General features: G+C 32.9%; 1 protein-coding gene across 8 annotated transcripts in view; it reads left to right on the top strand.

Moving 5' to 3' along the window:
- Window positions 1–26,082, top strand: part of Smr (nuclear receptor corepressor smrter) — a 96,729-nt gene that overhangs the window by 1,790 nt on the left and 68,857 nt on the right. For 2 of the 8 annotated variants that reach the window (XR_012993961.1, XM_076325768.1), the window contains exon 1: window positions 13,075–14,627. The gene's annotated coding sequence lies outside the window, so the exon portion shown is untranslated. Of the gene's footprint in view, window positions 1–999; window positions 1,216–1,451; window positions 2,231–2,262; window positions 2,419–12,124; window positions 12,914–13,074; window positions 14,628–26,082 lie in introns of those variants that run through there. The other 6 variants (XM_076325762.1, XM_076325767.1, XM_076325764.1 and 3 more) reach the window with 6 other exon arrangements.

Here is a 26,082-nt window from a genome sequence, read left to right on the forward strand (position 1 = left end):
ATATCTTTCGTTTGCTTTAACACCTTTTATATCGTTACGTGGTATCATTTTATATTAATTATATTTATTTTTAAGTGCATTATAAATTTATAGAATAATAACAAATAACTTATTATAATTAAATTATTATATTGTATTTTATTAATTTTTTATTATTTATATTTTATTTTCTACAGCTTTAATTCTTCTACAGCATTCATTGCTTATTTGGTAAATTCAGAAATACATAAAGATTAGACATTCTTTATGAATTCTGTAAAGAACAATAAATTCTAAGTGAAAGTAGAAATTAGGGAATATTCTAGAAGTGGAAAGAAATTTGAAAGTTTACGTGAAAATGATTTGAGTTCACTAAATGTCGTATTACATACATATCTGTATTAAAAGTAATATATAATTTGTATATGCGATTAAATATTAAAAATTTTTAGTTACATTCTGTTTTGTTAAACAGTACACATACGTACATATGACTGTGCAGATTTAAAATACCGTATAAGATTTTTTCAAACATTTATTTCAGATTTGGTTTCTAAGCTATCACCTTTAAGTCGCGGAGATCTTTCAAGACGTATACATACATACATACATGTATTCCTCTATTCACCATGCCGTTACATGCAGACTAGACATTTTGTATTGGCAATTTCTTTGCAATATTAAAAATGTCATATATCATACGTATACGATCCATGATTCAATAAGTAGTAGAATAATGTGTATGAAAATCATGAGAAAAAAAGGAAAATGTGTCGAAAGCAATCGGTAGTGGTACTAACGGAACCATCATAAAACGGTCCTGAGCTAGCGTAGACCTCCGTCCCCCGCGACGGTACGTCGTCGGTCGGTTCGGTTGCTCGCTCGTTCTCGTTCGTTTTCACCCCACTCCAACTCGTACGTCCCCGGTCCCTTATGACCCCACCTGCCCCGTATCCAGAAACTCTATCCTCACCCCGCCACATTCAATACCCCTTCCCCCGAACCTCTCTGTGATTCCGCCTTGCCTGCTGCCAGCCAGCCGTCCGTCCTTACGTCCGTCCGTCCACCGTTTGGATCTATGGTTGTGTCGGTGGATTTCGTGACGTTAACCTGGCGGCCCTGAAAACGTTGGACTGACCGTACGATTTCGACTACCCTTCGTTGGGGCGCGAATGTAAGACGCGAGTGTTTTTTAATCACCGTGGCCGCCGCTCAGGAATATCACGGCTAGTTCGGGTAAGAGAAGAGAAATGTGTGGTGAAACTAACCGATACGTTCTCGTTTGTGTGGAACTCCTGTAAGGAATCTAGACTGTAGACAGTGTCGACAAAGAAACGTTGGTGTACGGAAAAAATTACCAAAACATATACGTACCACGTTTTTTTCCTTCCTTTCTTTCTTTCTTTCTTTCTCTCTCTCTCTCTCTCTCTCTCTCTCTCTCTCTCTCTCTCTCTCTCTCTCTCATGTGCATACACGCGTATCATATACTATACACACGCGTGCGCGTTCATACACACACGCACCACGCGATCCTTCCCTTCCATCCTTCTTTCTTTGAACAATATGCGTAAGTGTACATCATTTCTTATTTTCTGTCTCTTATATATGCTCGCATTTATATACACGCACCATTAAATTGCATTATAAAATGCATCCTGTCTCCCCTCTCTCCCTCCTTTCTCTTTCCATTTATTCTGTTTATTCTTCGATTGGAATAAACAAGGAGAAGGATAATGAAAAAAAGAGAGAAAATAGTTATTTCTGTACCTGTTTCTAAGCTCAAACATTTACACAGTGTTATTCTTACAGAGTGTATAGTGAAATGGTTACTGTGATGTGCTCGTGCTTGCCGATGTAAATTCATCTGCAACATTTGAAGTGCGTTTCGATCAGTCCGTTTGTTTGTCGCTCGTTCATTGATTCGTGGTATCCGTGTTATAGCAGTTTCCTTGTTTTACATTTTTTTAGCCCTTTGGTCGTTTACATATTTTTTTGCTTATATTGTACATTTTCCTCACACATATTTAACCATGTTATAAGGTTATCAAAAGTATCGTGTTTACGAAGTGCTCTTCATAGTGTCGGAGTTACCGACCGAGTGTTACTTCTGCTGTTTTCCTGTGCCACATCGCTGTGCCTGCCTGCGTATTTAGACTCTGTGTGTCATGTTCCTTTTCCTTCGAAGATTTTAAAGGTGTTGTTTCAACGGACTTAGTGTGTTTTGGTGATGCATCGTGTGATCTTTGTACCGGTTAGTAAAAGTTTTCTATTCGTACGCAACAATCACGTTTATGTGGTGTCCGGGGTAGTGTGAGCGTGCTGGAGAGTATTCAAGATCCTGAAATAGCGAATCTAATAATAGGCGATATCTTATTCCGACCACTTTTCGTGTGAACTTGAAGATAACAACGCAGCGTGTGATTAGTTAACAAAAAAATCGTACGTATGTTATATAATTGTTACATGTCCAAAATGTTATCCCTTGGGGATGGATGAATTAACACGATCGCTGTTCTTTTAATTCTTAAACAGTACCATGAATTATATATTGCTAGGGAATAACCGAGTCAAATGTAATTATTGAACCGTTGATGACGTGCCGTTCTTTTGTATTATTATCAACTTTATTTCCTTAGACTGTTTAAATGCAAACGATTATAGTACGTTTCAGTTAGACAATGAAATCAGTGACTTAGATTACAGTCAGTGATAAGAGGCTGTTATTCTTTCGATAATTGTGCAAACTTTCTATTAGATTCTTGGTCACGGTCTTTTATTAGATGGTAATTAATGCATCTGCAATCACTGCATTCAAGGATAGTAATATAAAAAATCTTATTTTAACAAATCCATTAGTTATCGTGTTTTAGTACCGTTTTTACCAAATACTAGCGAGTTTTAGGCTCAGTTTTATTTTAAGATTAATTAAAGCACAAAATTTTATGTTATCTTAGTTTCAACTACAGATATGTATATGATTTCGCTTAGTCCGTTGTATACTAGCTCGAAAAATTCTCAATTTATTTTCGCGTTGCTTTAAAAATCGCGTTTGAGAACATCGACTATTTAATTTTGAGTGTACGCCCACTGTTATGTAAGTCAACGACATAAGAATCGAGTACCTTATCAGTTATCTGCGAAGTACTTTGATCGAGAGAAACAGTTCGATGCTGCGGTATTAATATTTTATAAATACATGTCTCGAATTTGTAACATAATGTACTTTTAAAGGGTAGTATTTAAATTCATTGCTTTCATTCTATTTCATTAAATTTTTATCTTTACTAAATTTTAGTTGCCGAATTTAGTATCACCAAAATGTATGTTCATAGTATACATAGTGAGCAATATCCAAACCAAACGTGCGGATAATACAATTTTCGGAAAATCTGAAGTTAAATTTTGTTTATTTGTTTCGGTGAGATTATTATGAAAAATATTAAAGAATGTATAAACCTTAATTAAGTCAAATAAGAAATGATTGCTATAAGAAAATCTCATAATGGGTATTGAAATTATGATAGTTTCCCACGTATTTTATCATACGACTAAAATAAACAGAAGAGATTTTTTTATCAATCTATAAATTACATATTTTCTACAATTTTTCGTAAATACATGGTTTTACTTTTGTGTCAAGTTTTTTGTTCATCTTTGGTATTTTTACATTTTCTTTTGTTAATGCATAGTTGTTGGTTTTGGTAATTGAAATAGAAAAGAAAGAATTACAATCATATTAATTTTTGTATTTATCATCTTGTGTAGAATTATCATGATAGAAAGCTGTCTGAAAATAAAAAATTTATTCATTTTATTGTATGCGGCTTAAACTTTCATTTTACGTTATATCCTTTTTCTTTCACATAATTTAGTTTTAATTACTTATACCATGTTGTAGACAATCAATCAGTTGGAAACTTGTTTCCATTTTATATTTAATGCAAACTTTCATCGATATTTTTTATACGTACATTAAAGATCTAAATTTCCAAAATTATATACACCGTGAAGAATTTATGTTCATGCAGAATTTTAAATTGAAAATGTATTTTTCTTTAAAATGGAATCTTAAATAAAAATATTTCATTCTAAAATTTCTGAATATTTATATGTGCTTTTGCACTATTTCGAGTGGATGCACATTCTTTATATTTTCTTTGTTCGTAATACTATATTAAATTTCAAACATGTTCAAAATTTTGATCAGTTTCAAAATCTATAACAATTTATTTTCACTTTCATATATTTAATTGCAATTGGGAAGAATGATTAAAACAATATATAATTATATAACAATTACGTATCACGGTATGATTTTGTTACTAAATCTAAAAAATATTCTAAACAATTTGCTAATTATTATAGTAGTTAAAAATGAATTTTTTATTTTGATATGTTTTATCGTTGCCGTTACATTTTTATAAAAGATACTTTTTTAGCAACGCAAAACAAGGAAAAAATACTTATAAATTTACGTATCATTTCACATCAAAATAAGAATTTTGCTTTATTGTATGCACAATTAAGTGACGGGGGGCATATGATAATTCGTTATTTATGAAATGATGGACATTACTAAAACATAATGTAAAAATGTTTTATATCTATCTTTTTAATACTTCAAAACAAAATTATCTTAAAAAACTATACGATTCATTCTATATAAAAGTATTTTTTGTACACATAGATGTACGTAATTGTACGGACCACAATTCAGTAGTATACTTTTTGGTTGTGCATAGGTTCCAAGTGCTTATATATTTTTTCATATATTATAAACATCATTATACGTGTATGTAATTTTTACTAAAGCCTTAAGGATGTAGTAAACAAATTCAAGTGAAATGTTTATATTTATGAAACAACTATTCAATAAATATACATATGTATATTATTTTCATTATTTATATAACTATATTTCCTACGTATATTGTTTTCATAGACAAAGAAAATATGTAAATGATTAAAGTAATTTTATGTGTGGTTTAGTATTTCTTTTTCAATAAATATAACGTGCTTTTAAAAGTATCTACATCGGAAGTATTGCTTTAAATTGTTGGTCTTTGTGTATCCAAACTCTTGAAAATATCATTATTTTTGGCTTCGAACGTTTATATTCTTATAAAGTTTAGCTATTTGAAATCATCTTGTAATTTCACAGGTTTTGGTTACGATGATAGTCATTGAAAAAGACTCGTAAAGTTTAGAAGTAAAGGTAACACTTTTTTAAATGCATAGATATAACGTATCTGAAATATTCTATATGATAAGAAAGTTAGTGCTATTAATAATAATAGTTTAGAGTGTAAATGAAATTTTGTATTGTATATTTCATAAATAGTAGAAGAATCGATTCTATATCTGTAATATTTTATTTTATTTTTGTTAGAGGTTTAATAAATGCATCATAAACTTTCTGTTTCGTAATCGACATAATTAACAAAAAATCATTACAAGGTAGAAGTAAGATTTCAGACAAAGTGCACAGTCCTTTCGTTGGAATGATCTATTGCTTCACACTCGCCCTTTTTACGCATTGACGCGCTACAAAACTACACAGTCCAGTTCGGTTTGATTCGACTCTTCTCGGTTCGACTCGGCTCGACTTTGAGTCACAACGACTGCGGAGCTATCGACCGTTCTAGGTTTAGCAAGATAATAATAATTCGGACGGAATGTATTCAGCGGGAATGAAATGAATTCTTGTACGCTTTACACGTTGTTGTATTAGTTATTATTAGTTGCATTAGGGATGCTAACTAGCATTCTAAGTATAATCCAATTTTTGTTGGCCATTTTAGTGGTTGTTGCTATGTTAACACACATTGGGTATTAAATGATATTTAATTTAATAAAAATCATATTCGTGTATAACAATTGTTTGGATTAATGTCAATAGAGAATACTTATTTTCAAGATCTCGGAAGTATAAAAATGTCTTAGTTTTATGTTTCAAAGCATGTACTTGGGTATTAATTATTAAATTTGTGTAACCGTGATATCCTATCTCTTTTTTATCAAAGATTGTACTCTTATTATGTTAAAGATCACAATAATTGTGCGTCCTTTTAAAAGATGGATATAAATTTATTTTAAACGAACACCTTGTAAGAAATTTGAAAGAAATATGTTTTAAATATGTACTCTCGTACGGATAACAAAATCGTAAATTATCAAATTATTCGTTGATCATTGTGTAGACAGTTTCCAATGAAATTTTGGATTGTTGAGTTGCAAAGATTGATAAATCTTTTTCGGAGTCTCGAGGTTAGCATGCTTTCTTTAACAAATTTGCTATTCTAAAATATTCTAAATTGTTTGGTAGAGCGTGTCGAAGTTGGAACATTCAATGACTCAATCTGAATTAAAAAAAAAATGTTAAGACGAATTCTATGAAAAGATTGAAGTTATTGTATAAAACACTTTGAAAGATAAAAAATATATATGTATATATATAAAATTAGTTTGTGTGTATGTTATATATATATATATATATATATATAATTTGATCGATGATATCAATATTTTTAATTTTGATACATCGTTTGTATATTGTTATTTGTTTGCTACAGTTGATAAATTATTATACAAGTTGAATATAATAATAATAATCTTTATTTTACTGCTTTCGAATTGCTTCCTCTACAGGTGAAATATGGATATAATCTTAATTTACAGATACAATTGAATACATTTACAAAATTGGCTACTGAGAATGTTTTTCTTTTTTTTTTTTTTTTGTCAATGAATTGTAAAAACCAATTCTATATTTATTTCGATAAAATTCTGTGTTCGAGTACGCAGAGTTGAAGAATCGCGTATCTTATCTAAGAAGGCTCGATTTTAAGAAGTGAAACAATCTTTAAATTATCAAAGAGTGAAAAAACAGTTTGTATAAAGAATTGCATGTATATAATGAAAAGTTACGAATGATATTCTTGGTCATTCAGTTTCTGAAGTTACTAAAATTTGCTTTTAAGTATAAAAGAATAAATTGTTTTAGTTGCATATTCAATCGTGAGCAATGTATACAATGAAATGTTATAGAATCCATTCTTTTAATTAACATTTCTTTCCTTTACAGTTTGTAAAAAATAAAACAAAACAATTAAGACCTAAGTATAGTATAAAAATCTAGTTAAGAACAAATATAAAATATGCTACAAAAAGTATATTGCAGGAACGTTGTATGAAAAAGATCAAATAAAAAGCTGTAATTAAGAAACTAAAAACATAAAAGGTTTTTTGTCGATACCATCTATTAATATTTGAGAAAGTATAATTAAGTAATGCAAAACAATGACTATTAAAATTGCGAGTAGAATACGATAGTATAATATAAAGTTAATTGTTATATGGAAAATTTACATAAAAGTTCAAGAAGTCACCCGATCGTAGTATACAATACTGGGTGGTATTCGATTTTGTGTAAAATACAATAAAGAGCATTTATTTGCATTCGATCATATTTTATAATTTTTTCAGTGTTAGTTTATTGTAATAAAATTCCAATTATTGATGAAAGTAAAATAAAATATATGGCTTGGAATGTTTGTAATGCAATTTACTCATTGAATTAAGTACAGTACAAGAAATGGAAGAGACGAAGTAAGGGTAGAAAACGGTACTAGATTGCGAATTGTATAAAATGTCTATAATTTTTCATAATATACGAAGATTAGTACATGCTTATACTTGTTTAGATAATCAATTAGTTTACTTGCAAATTAGTTACAATGATGAAAGAAGCCACGCTATAAATTGCATTAAAGTTGTTTATTGTAGCTTCTAAATGGCATACGCTTTATAATGTATGGAGAAATCTTTGAAAGATAGAATAGAATGAGAATTTTTCTATTTTATGATATATAAGGAGAAAAAGCAACATATAGTACGTACGAAATCGGAAATTTTCCTAAATTTGCGAGTTGTGTGTGTATTATTTAACAAGTGTTGTAACGGTACGTACTTAATATATAGAAATCTTCACTTTAAAGTAGAAAAATCTAGTCTTTTGTTTTGATTTCGGAATCGGTAACGAAATCTGTTTTGAACCCAGATTCAACCACGCCTGAACCGTCCGACGAGGAAAGTGAACGGGGATATATACTCGGAACGAGTGAGATAAAGTAATAGCGAGTAAACGACCAAAACTTTAAAGCGATACCCACTCATATTGGTGCGACAACCACTAACGCAATATAACATTTTTTATATCTTTTATTATCTCTGTATGAAAGTATTATCAATGAATTGGCGAGATTTGTGCAATGAAAATAAGACCAAACACGAGCTTATCCGAAGGCCTGTGTACTTCTGCAATTCAGAAGTGTTTCATTTGATATAATTATGGATAATTCGAATGTTTGGATTCATTTTTATTGAGAAAATCTTACCAATTTATTGACAACACCGCCATGAAAATTAAGTGGGAAATGTAAAAGGCCCGCTGTTCGAGTCGATTGGCTTCTCGCGTTAAAGAAACATAAACAATGGTGGGGATAACTCCGTGCCTTGTATGTAGTCTTTAATGAAATTAGAAAACTTGTAAGATTATACCAAAGAGAATCTATCATAAATAATAGAACAGAAATAATGGAATTGTCAATAAGTATTATCGTTGTTACATTAAAAATTAAAAAGAAGATCGACATAAGTCAATAAACAATGTTGTTTGGTTAGACTTTCGAGATAAAATAAAAGAATTTGTCCGAAAGAAACATAGGAAGAAATTCCCCTACAGAAGAATAGGAAATTCTCACATAGAAAAAAGTACTCCTGGAACTATATTGGAACATACCGAGATAAGTAAAGGAAAAATGGAACATTGAAGAGAAACGCATTATAATGCGCTTGTCGCGAAACAAAATGTTTAAAATAAAAAATTAATATAATAAACTATTGAAATATGCAACACGATATAAAAATTAGAAAAATGTTAAAAGTACATAATTTTGAGAGTTTGTCGAGTGAGCACGGACACAATGTTTGAGAATGTAACGTGTGCGAACGAAGAAGGATAAATTTTTAAAGGAAAACGATATCGTTTGTACAATAGAATATTTTTATATACAGAATATATCTATAATATAATGAAATATGAAGTTGTTGTTTTATGACAGTGTGCGTTATTAGGCTGTAATAATTTCATACTAACAAACAAAATTTAAATTTAAAAAAAATATGCAAATATCTACATATTCCTCAAAAATATTTAAAACCATAAACTCGATCGTACGTGGTAAATGTAATTTTCTCATAATACGTTAATATACTACAAAGTCCTCCAGAATCTCTAGATGTGAATGTGATTAAGGACTTCTGAGAAGAACTCGATCGTCTTCTGAAATCTTCGGTAAACGTGGTTACAAGTGCTTCTTGTTTCAAGAACGTTCGAATACCGAAACGAAGATTATAAATTCAAATTAGATAATTAGCAATAATGGGAAAGATTGTAGATTAGATAATTTGGTGTTTCCAATATTTAAAACATTTTCCGCAGTCGTATCTGGTAACGGAGAATGCGCAGTATGTGTTTCGTCGTGTATAGCTAATCGGTGTTACTTCATTTTCGTTTTTGTAAATTTCGCGTCGCTCCTTTTGTTTCGTTTAGGCTAGGGAAATTATATATTATTTCGTAATTAAAGTTGTCCTTGAACGCATAACACATCATTTGATAATTAATTAAAAAATGAAAATCATTATTCTTTATTATATGTATATCGTTGCTAAAGTGTTTTGATATAGTACCTGTATATTCGTGTATCGTTTCGTTTGAATGGTGTCATTGCATCATTTTTTACAAGTCAAGACTTACAAATGCTATACAGAACGTATCTATGCTTTTACATTACAAGGTAAAAGACCTCGCTGGTTTAAGCTATTCTTACTTTAGTATCTAGAAAGGTTAAATGTAGTCAATAACCGAGAGCCCGACATTATCTTACGTTCTTTGAATTGCAATTATGTATTATTCGTTGACGGTATTATTTATTATTTATTATTTATTATTTATTATTAGCCAATAAAATAATAGTTTTTTTTTCTTTTCTTTTTTTTTTTTTTTTTATTATTATTATTTACGAATCGTGTTGATCTTTGTACAACAGTACCACGTGAATCAACTGTTTTCCGATACACGATTCAAAGTTACAGCAGGAAAACCCTTTGCTGCTATATTTTCCATGATGAGTGTCAACCGTTTACGATATGCGTGGTATACGTATTTTGTCTTTAAACCAAATGTTTCTACAATCGCTGTCACGAGATACTGAGAAAATTCTCTATATTCAATTTCCGAGTTAAAATAAATACAATTGCAAATACAAAATATTATTTAAAAATAATGAGCATTATTTAATGATTTTTCACAAAAAAGATAAAAATTCATTTACTTGCGCTTGCTTCGATCGCAAGGTTTGTTAAGGTAAATGGTTAGGTTTATAATTCGAGGTATAAAGATACCTTAAAATAGAGTTATAATCGAGAATATATAAGATTTCGGTAAGAAAGAGATTAAAAATATTGGGTCATTGTTTCTTTTAATTTGATATTTTGTTTCTAAGATACAAATGTCGAATACTAGTATTTCGAGAAGGAACTTCTGTGACGGGTGCTATTCAAATATATGTCGCGAGAGCGCGTAGTGGTATACATGTAGGCATTTGTAAAAATTACATTTAGGCAGATCTGCGCATTTAGTGTATTATTAGCGATGGAAAACATCGTTACGGATCTTGATGTACTTTGATACTTTAATAAGAATTCGTATGCACGACATATACTTTCCTAGTTTTCCCATACGAACAGAATTTACTGCACATCGTGTAAAATCTTTACTGGTAACCTTCACCGAATAAACATTGTTACGTTTACGTTACGGGGCTACGTGATCTTTTGAGGATTCCTTATTATTCGCGCAATAATATATGTTACGGATTATAGGTCGCTGATTTGAATATCTTTCATTATAAAGCCGTACAATAGCAGTAATATTATTGTTGCTGTTCGTATAATAAAGAAATTTTATAATATACTTGATCGAAATATACCGATTTTGGAGTATAAATTTTTCTACATTCGCAAAATTTTTGTCACCGGTCCAATCTCTACAATCTGCTACACTTTTTTCGTTTCTGTTGGCAATCATCATCGTCATTCTATATTCTGTACAATAGTTTTTCTTACTTACAATTCTCTGTTTTTAAATACTTCTTTCAATCAATTATACATTTATAATTTTGAAAGGTTCGGATAATTTTCGAAGCTTTATTTATGGTTTTTGTCATTCTTTCAGAATTATTTAATCAGTTTGCACATCTCGTACAATATCTACAAAGCTTACTGTAATATTGGTTAAAAACTGCTTCCACGTATACATATAAATTATTGTTTTATAATATAACACGCGCGCGCACACACACACACACACACACACACACACACACACACACACACACACATCTATATAGTTTTCTATACAATTTTCTGAATAAAACTTGCATCGATGATTATTTTTTTTATAAAATATCTGTAACATGAAAACGTTGTTTCGTTTAATACTACGTTCTTGGTAAATATTATATCGAAAAATATAATAATACTATCGTTTTACAACACAAAATGTTTATATAAGACTAATTTCTAGAAATTAAATCCAAAATCGTTGAAAATCAGGAAAGGAGTGATTGAAATTACTCGAACTAAATATTTTTATTCATTATTAATCTCTTCGAGTGTATTGGTGGATACGCGTAGATTTAGTTTCTAAATTATTTTTAAATATTGTAACGTAGAAGTAAACCAAAGTTGTGAATAAATATTCGAAATTAACTTTCTTAGTAATATCGTATGACAACATCCTCGCAAGATTGATGGGTGTCACGGGTTAATATTAGCATGTATTTTTATTTCAAATAGAATAATTTGATTTTAAAGACGTTAAGATCCATGCGAAAGATATTGCAGTACCAAAATTTCAAATAGTAGTATATTCGTGTTTTTCAAAGGTGTTGTGTAATATTATTATGCATATTTTTTTGACAAAGTTACCGATTGTTCTTTTTTAATTTTAAGAGTTAGAGTAAAATACTTGTATTATTCGTAAAAATGTCAAAGATATTAACGAATAATTTTTTGTTTACAGGAATACTGCCGGGCTAATGCCGTTGCTGTCATCGCCACCGTTACACACGTACGAGAACGAAGCGGTGGTGCGTGTGCAAGAAACGTTTCGATGCACCAAAGTAAATCGTGTAACATTGTGAAAGCCGTGATCGTACGTTGAGAAGAGAAAGAAACACAGTTAGTATTCTCTCGACATGAAGCTTATTACTCGAGGACGAATGGAAACAAAACGCAGGAAATAATAAGAAGAAGATTAGCGGAAACCGGTGGAAAGAAAAAAACAACCGAATACCATAAACTTTGAAAAGATAAACGTTAACACGATTGTCCTTACACGTGACAAGTCGGCTCGTATGTGCGCGTGAGTGCGAACGTCGGTCCCTGGTGTGCACGTAAAAACTGTGTATTTCTCATTCTGCCATCTTGAAAGTCATCCAATTTCTTTCTCCTGGCGACGCTGGCTCAGTGCGCGGGAAACGTGCACAGTGCGTGCATCGTACACGCACTGTGCTAGGTTACGAGTAAAGAAGAACCCTCTCTTCGGATGGAACTGCGAAAAAACGGTTCATCGGCAACACAATAGGATAGCGATGAAAGCGAGTTCACTGATAAATTTACATCATTGTGGAAGCGATCACGAACGTCGTAGCCGTAGCGGCAGCAACACCACCAGCACCAACAGCAGCAGCAGCAACAGCAGCAGCAGCAGCGGCGGCAACAGCATCACCACCAGCAGCAGCAGCAGCAGCAACAGCAGCAGCAGCAGCAGCAGCAGCAGCAGCAGCAGCAATATATAACGTCGCTACCGGTAACAGCAGAAATGACAATGGTTCTAACGTCGATGAGAAATCGCGAGTGGAATATAGTGTTCAAGTTGAGTGGAAGCCACGTGGCAGTGATGAGATTCTCGAGCAGTTGCGTTTCTACGAGGTGTACCCACACTGATTGCGAGTGCTAGTAGAGAAGGAGAAAGCGGGAGACAGAGAGATAGAAGCCAAGACTCTCGTGGAGAGCAGGGCACCGAAAGATATGCGGATCTTTGTGCGAACAGTTGAACCGGAAGTTGTGAGAACAAGTGGAGTGCAACGCGCTCCGCCTAATCGGTGATAGGGTCAGTTGGTTAAAAAAAGATAAAAATTGGCGTTTGCAGCGACGGCAACGCGGCATCTTTCGCGATCACCTTTTCACTCCTCCCCTTTCCCATTTGGTTTCGTTCAACCTCGTTTACCCTTCTTTTTCCCAAACCGAAGCAACCCGCTTGTTTATTTTCCATCGTATCTTCCGTTGATTGTCGAACGCGTCTTCTTTGTTCCGATTAAACGTTCGTAACGTCATTAAACTGTGACGGGTAATAGAAATGTTGGCGGAAGGATAATGCAAACGAGAATCCGTCGTACAGAAGCCGCGTCGCGTTTCTTCGTAACAACGAAGGTATATTTCTCCTACATGCACAATGTTGTTTTTTGAACGTACATCGTCTAAAAATCACATTCGATATTTCGCAAATGAAGTTAACGGCTACGAAACCGGTCTATAATGTACAAACGGTGATTGTAAGGGCCTCTCTTCCTTAATTTTTTTCTTTCTTGTATAAATAAATTAAAAGAAAAATATATCCAACATTTTTTTAAATCAAAATTATAATTCGTCGCGTTAATTTCTCCACGAGTTTTATTCAAATTAAATTCTCGTAGACGACGAACTTTGGAAGAAGATATTTATATATAGGTTTAAAACTTTGTTATTCGATATCCGTGCAATGTTTAAATTGAGATATAAATATTTTCAAATACGTTTTGCGTAACGAATGAAATTTTTCAACGAACCATCGAGATTCAGATTTTCCGCGACCCTGGCAGTCAGCGTTTATTTCTTAACGAACGTGTTATTAAGAAAAACGTGTGAAATATGCGCGCGAATGAACCGTAACGACGTATTACTCGTGCGTGTGCCCCTTCGTATCGTCTATGTTCGGTTCGTGAAAAAAGTTAGCAGCAAATATTAATTTCATGTTTCTCCAACTGTTATCCGCAGAAATCGTCGCTGGAGCAACAACGGTAGAAAGAAATTTGAAAAGTTGTTTAAGTTGTGTCGCGAGTGTTGCGGCGATACGGGTTGTGGCAAACGAACGCATTAAAGTGTACGTGTAAGAGAATCGTCGACCAACGGGGAAGCAACGAAACATGAAGATAAAAACAGTGTGAGTAGTGCAGTAAGAAGGAAATGATAAAGAAAAAGAAAGAGGTTTTTAAGTAAGCCTGTGGGAAGTAAAGTTCGCCGACGTACAGTAATGTTGTGGATTAGCGTGTTCCGCAAAAGTTTTTAAAGTCGATATAGAATTTATACATAGATCGGTTGGTATACTCACGTATGTGCACGCGTACGTATGTGTGCGTGATTACGCGCGCACATGTACGTGATTTTCACTCGAGACTGAAGCGGTGAATTATTCTCGCGTGAATCGACCACTCGTGGGGGAAATTCGAGATCCGGCTTACCTTCCAAAGCTGACGTCATTACCGGTAAGTTGTTTTTCCGTTATTAGTAGGCTTACATACGCGAACACTGAAAATGTCGCCTTTAATCGGAGACAGGATCAAGTTCAATATGTACTCGCGAATATCGGTTAGTTCGATGCTTACGGTTCCTCGCGTTAGAAATAGAGTAGTACTCGTGAAAAAGACTGGTTTCGTTTAATATAATTCCGTGGTGCTCGCTCGGTGCTTACGCGTAACTATTTCCAATTTAATAAGCACCGAACTTTGAGAAATTACTATTCAAATCTTCGTATGAAAGTTCCAAATGAAACGAAAAGCACGAAATACCAAAACCGCGATTGAAATTACTTTAACCGCGACAAAGAAACTGTGCCGTACACGTATATTAAACGTAAAATGGAAAATAAATATAGTACAATTCTTGATGTTTATTCGTGATACGTGTTTAACGGTCACACGTTTCAAACACAATATTGCGGCAAAAAATAAACAATAAAGTATGAAAATTTTTGCGAATCCATTGAATCGTGAATCGATAATTTACGTAAAAATGGGATGGAATTTCGCTTACAAAAAGTTCAATAAATTGAGCAGAAACGTATTGGAATTTTAGTCTTAATTTCGTTTCGTGAGTTTCGATCCGATTTACAAGCATTGCTGTCAGTTTTCTATTTATCTTTAGGTGCTCGTAAGTACAGATTCGTTTAAGATTCGATTGTACTTATTGGTGTCGTTTCTGTTCTTCGAAGCTCGATAACTCCTTGGTAAAAATTCGGATCTTACTTTGATCAAATTTTTCGAATCTTCCCCGTCGTTTACATTTGTCGCTCGCGAGATTGAATTTCATACAATAATGCAAATAAAATTTTGTACATGTTTCGTTGTCTTTTCACCAGAGTATTATTAACGGATTGGCGATGTATTCTCATCGAATCAAAGTTAAAGCATCATTATTCGAACTATTTTCTATTCGAAGTAATCGAACCATTTTCAAAAACGATTCGTATAATTTATAATGAAAAAACGGTCGGAGGAGGTCGTGTTTGAAACTTAAAATTTGTCCTAACGGATAGACTCGTGTCGCGCGCGACAGTTGTCGACCGCCGGACGCAGGTAGGCCAAGACTCGGCCGGCCGCTGTTGCTCTATCTTGTTCGCTCTCGGTGCAACTCGTTTACGGTTGATTTTCACTAGCGTTCGACGCGACCCGACGCGACGCGACGCGACACGGCGCTTGCGCTTAACAGAGAAAAATGATAACATTGTTTAGGACGCGAGCATTCACATCGGAGAAGACGTTCCGCTACCGCGCTTCGAACATTTTACCATGCGTAATGTTCGGCGACCATTTTGAAACGTAACGCAGTCGCTCTTTACTTCCATCGCGTAATTTTCGAAACTTATTCTGCAGTACGGATGATAAAGTACTTGTAACAATAGTACCGAATAACGAAGAAATTATAGAAAAATAGAAATTTATAAATATTTCCATGGTTCGATTCTTTGTCTGCTGGCGTGATTGAAACTACAAACGCTTACGGTGTATCGAACAAGACAGTTATTATTCCACGTTCGATTACGGAACGTTTTTACCGCTCGACGCAAAAAGCGTTAACGACACGTATAACGTTTCTTTACAAGTTCTTCGTAAACTCGATCGAAGTAGTTTGTTACGAAAATGAATTTAATAAATGGAATAACTCTTCGTATACGAATGTGTGCCGCGAAAGGCATTCGTATACGCTTTTCGCAAATGTTTCTTCGTATTTAGAAGGCGCAGGTATGTACATATATAGTAGATCTGTTCGCGTTTAGAAGGCATATGTCAACACACTTTGTATTCAAAGAGTCAGCTTCGCGAAACCTGGTGGCCCAATTTTTTTAGGCTCTTTCGGTTATTTATAACAAAACTTCAAATGTATCTTTAACCGTCCGAAAGTATTTCGTTTTATTGTCAATTAATTGCCAAAAAAGAATGAAAACTTCCCCTTCGAGAACAACGGAATGCATTCATTTTTGTTTCGACATTTTTCTTTCTTTCTTTCTTTTCGTTTAATAGTAGAGCTATCGTTGCCCACTCCTCGTTAGAAATACGTTTGAGAAATAGTTGTTACTTTAACAACTATAACAAATTTATTTTCTCACTAAATAGTTGCATATTTCGATCAGGGTTGGCCAGTAATTGTTCAGTTTGTGTTTACCTTTTGTAGTTTGATTATGAATTACATTTGTAATCTGCACTAGCAATGTATAATAATATAGACCTGAAACATGTTATCTTTGTTTCGGGTTATTCCATTCTTGATATTTCAAAAAATTAGTATAACAAAACTGTCCCATTTTGTAATTAATTCATTCGTTCATTCGCACAATTCTAGTGTCATTATCGATGTCTCGTCGTTAACTGATCGATTCAAACGTAATAAAAAATATAATTACTTTTAATTAATAACGAACGAGTTAATCGTGTTTGGTGATTACATTCGTTTCAATTGTTTATAATAGTTATCAATCGTGATTAATTTTTGTATCTAGTAACGTTTAATAGTATCGAATCGAGTAATTTATACGGCGTATGTACGCTGCACTGTACATATTCTCCGACGTTTGTCGATGATAGCCGAGTATGTAATTCTTATCTCATTGTACAGTGACTGCATTGCTTATACATGGTTCTTCGTTCTCTTTAAACTGAACATAAATATGTTGAAACACGATCCAACGTGTAGTATCTTCGGATGAGAGCCGGTAGGACCATTCTGGCGTCTTATCGAAATCGATTTCGTTCTGTCGATTAATCTGTAGAAATACGTTCTCAAATAATTATGCTGTCAAAAGAATGGTATTTCGTAAGGGATATTGTGTCGGTTATAGTATAAGTAAGTACGTACGGTGCTACAGAAATTTCAAAAAGATCAGGAAGGCCAAGAAAAACCGCCGAGACCGAACAAAATAACCGTCGTAAAAATATTATTTTTATTTTGTAAAATTCTACGCGGGAAAGAAGATTGAACAAATATTCTCTGTACAGTCTATTACTTCAGAAACTCTAGCTTTGGAGTTATTTTAAATAGAAATGATTTTGAAACACCCTACGTATAAGTTCTCCACCAATGTCTGAGAAAAATCATTATGAAAATGGAACGATCTGAGATTCGCTTGAACGTAAATAATTTCAGCACAGAATGCAAAATAATCTGAACGTGTGTTTCAATGTTAGCAACGGAACAAAGTACTCCCAATTAGTTTTCCATTATAGTCATTCCGTAGAGACGAAGATAATTTTCGATTCTCAGCAAAATAATTATATTATTTCTCGCAATTCTTCTGTCTTGCCTTCTGCTGTTTCTCGTTACAATTCCATTGTTTTTTACCTATTTGTACGATCGATAAAATGGACAATCAGTGGCAAGAATCCCTCGTAGATATTTGGGCTTGTTAAATTGGCCCGATTAATTAAAATATGTACGTAACTAGAAGTCGTAGTACATGTACGCAGAAGCTAGATTCGCAAAATACTAATTGAAAAAATACCTAGGTGAAAACTAACGAGGACATTAATGTCTGATATAATAGTTTCACACGTAACAACTGTTTTACGTGTGCTCATGGTCAAATGAACGCACAATAGCTTTACGAGTGGGATGTAGAAAACGTAGAGGGGACAGAGCAATAGAGTAAGACCTCCGTTATTTAAATCAATACGAAGACAACGGTTCGAATAAAAAACTATTTGGATAATAGTTATATTGGTAGATTACTGACGAAGATTGAAACAAATCGACGAAAATAATTAAATAGATATAGAGAATAGTTACATTGAAAATGAAACTTGAAATTATTTTGTATTTATTTTGAAGCTTATTCGTCCGAAGCTGTTTACTCTGTTTGGATGATAGAACATCCGAATAGCAGAGATCGTGGTTCTATTGTATTAGCAAGTGCTCAATTATACCAATAAGCACAGGTGCGCACATTCCGTTTAAAACCATAGGACGATGGATTGCACGACACTCGCACGCGCGACGGACCCCGGATCAACCGTGACCCAGAATTGAACAGATTTTAATTTCAAATGAAAATAAGAGATAACGTTTCAGTTTTTCACTTCCAGCAGGATTATTTGAAAATAAATGAAATATTGATTCGTTTAAAGTAACAGATACCTCGTAAAATAAGTAATTTCACCACCTTTAATTTCAAATATTAATGAAAAGGTAATGGTCGAGAGAATTTCATTTAATATTTTGCGATCGTTTCGCAAAGCAATCTTAAAAGTACATTTATTTTGTATTTAACGCGATACGTATTCGTTGAGTATTAAAAATCTAATAACTTAAAAGGGTGAAACACCCTCTTGTAAGTTCGCCAACCGAAATTTTCCATCCCTGACATATTCACCGCTAATAAAATTGTTTTTTTTTTTTTTTTCTTTCTATGCTCGGCACCGTGACATTTTTCATTCTTGAATGTCATTGTTCTGTCGGGAAAGCATTTGTAGAACAACCCAGCCTTATTCGTATGAAATATGTTTACGGTTCGTAATCTTTCAACAAGTACTACTGCAAATCTATTTTCCATTCGTTACGAGTTGTATTAATCACGCTAGGACTTTCGCTGTACAACTTTCGAAAAACGATAAGTGTCTCGTCTTAAATTTTTCTAGCCACCGGTTGTTCGCTCAAAGTTGTCACGATCCAATGATTTGGTCCTGCTGTGCTAATATTTTTTTCTCCGTTCTGTTCTCTAATAAATTATTTTATTAACGACCAAACGGCGGCCTCTCTTGGGTCTTTCTCGGACTATGCAATCAGCTGAGTCCATTCAGACCCCTACGTTCGTTCGTATTATTTGTTTTTGTTTATGTCTACGAGTCATGGTACGGATAATGATAATTGATAATAAGAATAGAAGAAGAAATAAATGTATCTAATTCTGTCTCAACGCCACTTCTTTGTTCTCACAATTATCTTCGTTGTCTATTGGCTCTTGTGAAAAGTTTCGTTGTTGCTTGACGATTGGCCATTTTTTTCGAACATTGTACAGTAATGATAAAAAATTATACAATAGAATACTGTAGAATTTTTTAATACAAATTTTTCAAACTGGAACACGGTGAATTTTTCTACGGCATCGCCGAATACCGACAAGAAATGCATCTTCCAAGCTGTGTTTGGAAGTGTGTAAGCACTGTGAAAGTGTAATTGTGGATCAAGCTTACGAAATTATGAATAGCGGTGATCGAAGGACTTAAGGATGGATGTAAAGAAAGTGGGAAAGACGAGACGTACCTGTATTGAAAAAGTGTATCGCATTTGATCCGAGTTAATACGTTATAATTATATTTTACAGTTATTAAATATGAAGTGGAGTAATAGAAGCATGCGGTTTGTATTAATATTTCGAGTAAAATAGTTTTGAAATACGAATGAAAAGTGTATGTAAATTATTGAAAATGATATTTAAAATAAGGTAATGTTAGAAATGATATTTAAAAAATTCTCAGTATGCGTTTTGAAAGAAAGTTTTAGGTCAACTTTTTACATTACGTTTACACGTTTATATTTCAAAATTATTTTTTCCAAACTAATACTTTAATCGAATTTAAAAGAGATTTTCAATATCTATCAATAGCGGTGATCGAAGGCGGCGAATATATATTTGGGAAGTATAAATAAGCAAAATTTATTTTAATAATGTACAATGCAAGCACGTATATAATATATTTTCGAGTGTCGAATGAACATTACGTGTAATGTCTTGAACATTCGCCACATCTTGTACTACATTTCTTATCATTTCTAATGCATATGTAAGACCTCAAGCGCTTCCGGGATTCCTAAGCTATTTTCGTCCTTCATAATTTTCTGGGTGTACATTCAGTTGCATTTACATGTGCTTAGGAAGCGCGATAGACTTCCGATTATCCGATCCCGTTTTAATCGGCTGCATTTCCTTTTTACGTGAAAACAATTCACCGGCAGAATAATTGTCGACAATGCTTCGGTTTCGTTCGACTGATATATATTTTTCAAATATAAAAATTTATACGATCCGTATTTTATTTAATTCAAATATCTAGATCTAGAATAATATTGTTATCTTGAGTACATACGAGTCGTTGAAAGATTAACGGATCAGCCGAATTCGTATAATAGTGTCTTGTTGTTTGTCAAAATATTGATTGCATAAAAAAGCACGAGGCACGAGGCACGTGACTTTGGTAGCGATGCTTCTGGATTGTTATCCGCAGGGTAATCATGAATTTGTAATATATCGTTTAAAAGATGTGCTATCGAGATATTGAAAATAAAGTAAACAAATTTAAAAATATCGGAGAGATGTTTAGAAGAATATACACAGACTTTTAACGAACGCGTTAACGCAACGATTCAGCATTTAGCTCCGAAACGTTAGCACCGCGGTTTCGATATGGTCGGTACTACCTCTTACTTATTGCTCCGTATTCAAAATAATGGAAACGGTGGTAAATAATATCGTGGTTGAACAACTTTTTCTATAACTTTTCTATAAAAAAAATGAGCCAGCAAGCTGTTTTCGACGAAGAGGAAGATCTTCTACTCTTTGAATTCGGAATAACAGATTAAATATTCAGATCGATACTCAGCTGCGAATATTCTGAAACTTCGTTAAAAACTTTGAACCTGTTTGTCTCGGAACCGCGACAAAACATTTTTCAAATCGGTGTGCAAAGTAACTCAAAAACTAATCGACGGATCAATTTCTCACAGAGCCCATTCAATTTGTTATAAATTTCGCCTGGGGTTATACAGTAGGCATTTCAATCGTATCGTTTATTCGTAACACTTTTATTAACAATATGAAATCGTTTTCCTTGTCGAGACAATTCATTTCCCGTCCTAACACCATCATTTTTCCAATTCTTCATTTTTTTTACAAATCGATATATTCTCGGAACAAACGATCTAATTTTAAGAAAATTCTATACTTTTGGTTGTTGAATGACTGTAACGGTTGCTAGATTGTACACCAACAACGAAAAGGATCGGTATCGGTGAAAATGATTAATTTCCTGCTCAATAAATAATAAAGAAATTTGAAAACAAACCTCTTTTGTATTTTAAGAATGTCTCTTTATATCTTAAAAATGTTTATTTGAATATCATTAATCATTTTCTCCGAAAACACTTCATGGAAATGAAGTTGACTTCGTTTCTTTTTCATTATAATATTTTTTATCAATTGTTAGAGCTATCTAACGGTATATCTTATATTTAAAGATAATTAACTAAATGAAAAGGAGAAACGAGGTACAGAATTTTACATATTTATATTTTATGCGCATATTTATTTATTTATGTATACTTCGGGATAATATTTCTTTTTTTTTTTTAATACAAAAAAGTATTACTTTATCGAGGAAATGAGTTCACGTTTGGGATTCATTTTTATCGAGAAAACCTTATCGACCCATTGATAATACTTTCATGAAGATATAATGAAAATTATAAAAATCTTAATTTTCATTAGCGAATGACTCATCCTGGCCGCGTGTCTTATCGCTCGTGATTGCGAGCCGCCAAACATAGATAATTCGAATTCGACTATCCCAACGTTCAATTACGGACCATAGACGTAACGATTTATTGGGTAAGGCTGGAAAGTATTTCATATAGAAATTCGTTCATTTTATTGACTAGTTATTCGACCTCATTCTCGATGTAACATTTCTTTACATTTATCGAAATTATTCTGTAATGGAAAAAGACCATTGACACAAATATTTTGAAAATTAATTCATATACGTGTGAAATTAATTCATTCGTAATACAGCTGTATATTGCAGACCCAAGAGAAATTATTTTTCCTTACTATGGATAAATGAATTTTGTATCGATTTAGCCTGTTCGATATTCTCTTAATTCTTAGTATACTTTAAATCTGTGGTGTTATTGTTTACATAAGAGTATTCGGGTTCCATGAACCCCGAAGGTATGCCGTTAGTTTAACTTCTTTTAATTCTGTGTGTATTGATTATTTTATTTTGATCTATTATTTCGAACCGTTTTTGTTGATACTTTAATGTTGTACTTATTATCCGTCAGTATTTCTAACGACGTCGTTCAAAAGTTTAGAAATATTAGAATGTAGATATGGTACACAAAACATTTTAAGAAAGCGTTGCAAGCTGAAAGTGTTGGTCACACCAGTCATTATCGTGACGCGAAAGGAAGATTTCCATTAGGAAGCCGATTATTTATGTAATGGTCGGAATTTTTTTTTTTTTTTTTTTTTTTTTTTTTTTTCCAAATAAAATAAATATGTATTTTAACATGTTTCTCTTTATGAAGTTGCACGAATACGAACTTTCGTAGACACATTTATTGACTTTTAAACGTATTCATTGATTTTTTTAACTCATTTTTACAAACATTTTAGGCTTTTCAAGCTGGAATACATCCGCTGTCCAAACAAAGGTGTTTTTACCGTCAATATGATTGGCGTCGTTCCACATATAGGAAACCGATGAAACAAACAAACTATTAAAGTATATCAGTGGCTGTCTCGTATAACTGGAAGAAAGTATAAGAAAATATAATTTTAAAAAATGATGACATTTTAGAAAATAATTCCGGTATTGTTTCAATCTGTTCGAACTATAAGTGGGCTAAAAGAATAGAAAATTTCAAGATATCGTCTCGAGTCTGGTAGGGACGATAAACGGACATTTACTTTACACGCGTACGAAATTTTCTCGTACGTCGACAATTCTGCAATTCTTCGATTCTAAGAAGAACACGTGTAAAATTTTAAATCGAGTCTTAAGCAGCCACGTAGAGTCTACGTATTAGACCCTCGCTAGAATGTATTACGTATTGCTGTCCGATAAAGATTGGTTAATATTTAATAATTCAACAAAATTAAAGATGCTGTTTACTGATCAAAGATAAGAGAAAAATCATATGTATTTATTTAGCTGTACGAAGATACAGGTAAAGAGAAACATACGTATTATTCGAAAGTGTAGACGAAAAGTTTCTCAAACGAAACAAATGTTTTTATTCAACGAATAAATTCGCATTGAACAAATTCATTGAAAATTTTAGCTTACTTGGATAAAAGTGTTTTCTTGGATAGGAATATGTAAGTGGGTTTTCGAGCCAGTAGTAGTCACGAATCGAGACTCGGCATCCCGTGTCAGTCGCAATGGTGGATCGTGTCTCTGACTTCCGAAGCGTTTCGGGATCCCGAACAATCGTATGTGGCAAGAATACTTTCGGGACCCGACCCGATCTCGTCCGATTTCTTCTGGCCCCAATCCGAGCTTCGGAGATACCTGCATACCCAGGCTCGGTTTTACGTGGAACCGAACGATCCATCATATCGGACGCCGTAACAAGAATGAACGAAAACGAGCAACATTATCGGGAATAATGCGCGTTACAGTAAAATCAATAACATCGGATGTAATTGTAACGTGCCACTCGTTATTTCTATTTAACTTTTTCTCGAACCTCGTCTTCCAAACTCTCGAAGTAGGAGCAAAGAACCATCTATTGAGATAAATATTGAATCGAAAATACTTAAAAGTGAAATAATGTGACAAAGTGTGAGAGTGCAAAATATGAAAACGAAGCAGATATACTTAAGAAGTAATGTATAATATGCCATGTATGAACCAGTTTACCGAACAAACGTATATACAAGATTGTTGAATGTATGAAACATTTGACCACGTTTTATGGTAAAAACATTCAAGAAATTGCATATTTATAAGTTCTAGAAATTCTTCCTTCTTGTGTACCAAGAACATGTGATAAGTGATTAAATAATATTGGAATAGAATTTATACGATACAAAAGTGGATATCCAGTTGTCGTTATTACATACATACATATATTATATATATATTTAGTAATACGGACGGTGAGTATCGTGTTCGTTGAAAGTTACCAAGTAGCCGGAAGTGTAACGTAACCAACATAACCAATAACAAGTTTTCATCAATATCTTGTAGTTCTAATAATCGCTAAGTATTAGAAACGACACTAATTTAAAAAATGAAATAAATCCGTACAATAATTACGAAGAATGAAAATAATATTAACTAGCAACTTGCGTTAATGTCTATACGTTATTTCGAAACAGTACCGGAAATGTACAGTGAGTCACGGCCAAAATCGTACATCGCCTATAAAGACGTGTTTCACTTGGTAAAAAAGTTTAAGGATGGTAAAAAATATGATGAACATATATTATAAATCCCCTGTATTGCTGCCCTATATTGTTGCCAGTATTTTCAACACACGTTTTTCTAGTGTACTATTGTATTAATTATGAGCAATACGAACATAACAAGGGTCAACAGCTACTGCAATATGCGACGCGCTCGACGAAGAGAGGATACAAATAGCCAACGAACGAACGTTCGAAAGTTCCAAAGAAGGTCGAATCGCCCGTAGATCCCGTCGATTGGCCTTGCAAGAGCCTGAAATTGAAGCAGAGGGCCGTATGCAGGAAGTAAGAATGGCTAATTGGTGTTGAGTGAAGAAAACGTATGAAAAATTACACTTGAAAACTTTGAACGCATCTTTCTGAAAACTGTGCTTTTAAAATCGGTGTGCAAGATATTTCGAGATCCAATTAATCGATTACTTCGAAATTTTGCAGATACCTTTACTGTAACATATATCGGGCATTGATGATTGATTTTTTTTATATTTTCAATAATTTCGGAAAATGGAAACAAAAAACAAATTTTTTGTATAAATTCGATAGGTCAAATACAAATGCTGCCATTTTGATAATTCTTACAACAATGTAAATGTTCGATCGTCAATGCCTAGAGAATATATTCTAGTTTCAAACATTTTATGAATTTTTGTTCCAGATAATTTCGTTTGGCAGAAATCCTGGACACCGTTAAGCCATCTTAAAAAAATGTTATTCAGCGCGATGTCTTTAAAAGCTTAAATAAATAACACTTCAAATAAAACTCACGCTATTTATTTTTTTTTTTTTTTTGCTACCCATGTTTTAAAATACGAACAATTTTTGAACGCGTCAAAGTGTCCTAGTCCCTAAAAAAAGACGATAAAGAGCGCGTAGTAAGATATGGTGAACTATGTGTACACATATATACAAATATACAAATACGTTAAACACAAATACAATTGTTAAGTGTTTGTATATAAATTATGTACATAATTGAAGAGAAAACGTATTAACATTTATTGCAGAGATAAAGAAAACTACCAAAACCACGTATCTTTAAAATAATAAATAAATCCTTACATACTTAATCATAATACATGCATAAACAATAAATACTATAATGTAACATTATTATATTTATTATACGATAGAAAACACGCTAAGAAATTAAACATAATACAGGTAACAATTTCGATAAATAATAATCAATGATACGATATACTTTCTTAATATTTTAAAATGAAATAAGTTTAATTAGTTGCATATAAGTCTAAGTAATTTAG

This window comes from Ptiloglossa arizonensis, chromosome 13 (genome assembly GCF_051014685.1).
Source record: "Ptiloglossa arizonensis isolate GNS036 chromosome 13, iyPtiAriz1_principal, whole genome shotgun sequence".
Taxonomy (NCBI): domain Eukaryota; kingdom Metazoa; phylum Arthropoda; class Insecta; order Hymenoptera; family Colletidae; genus Ptiloglossa; species Ptiloglossa arizonensis.